The sequence below is a fragment of the Apaloderma vittatum genome, unplaced genomic scaffold (genome assembly GCF_000703405.1).
Source record: "Apaloderma vittatum isolate BGI_N311 unplaced genomic scaffold, ASM70340v1 scaffold16804, whole genome shotgun sequence".
Lineage (NCBI taxonomy): Eukaryota > Metazoa > Chordata > Aves > Trogoniformes > Trogonidae > Apaloderma > Apaloderma vittatum.
The window spans coordinates 12,070-12,418 of NW_009714518.1; the positions used below are offsets into that span (position 1 = coordinate 12,070).

Consider the following 349-nt stretch of genomic DNA (forward strand, 5'->3'; position numbering starts at 1 on the left):
CCGCTGTATTCCCAGACACCTTTTAGCAGAAGCTAAAATAAGCGTGTTGATGAACAGAGCCAAAAGAAAATAGTAGAATGCTTAATTCCCAGGCTTCTGCGTTGAATATTTCAGTTGTGTGCCCCTTTTAAAAATATAGGTAAGACCGCAAGGCTGGGGTACAGCAGCGCATCGTTTTCTCTTGAACTGTTGGGTTTCTTTTCTTTACCCCACGCTATCGAAAATGAAATGAAAAGGTTGAGAGCTAGATGAGGCTGGCCGAGAAGCGAAAAAGCATCGAGAGCCTCCGGTTCTGCTGGGCTGAATTCACAGCCGGTTCCTTCGCGAAACGTAGAAATTCTGCCGAAAT

The 349-nt window shown here is 45.3% G+C and overlaps 1 protein-coding gene across 1 annotated transcript in view; it reads left to right on the plus strand.

Moving 5' to 3' along the window:
- FANCA (Fanconi anemia, complementation group A) overlaps nucleotides 1-349 on the plus strand; it is a gene marked incomplete at its 5' end in the record, with an annotated part of 22,192 nt that overhangs the window by 11,464 nt on the left and 10,379 nt on the right. The gene's annotated exons all lie outside the window — the stretch shown is intronic.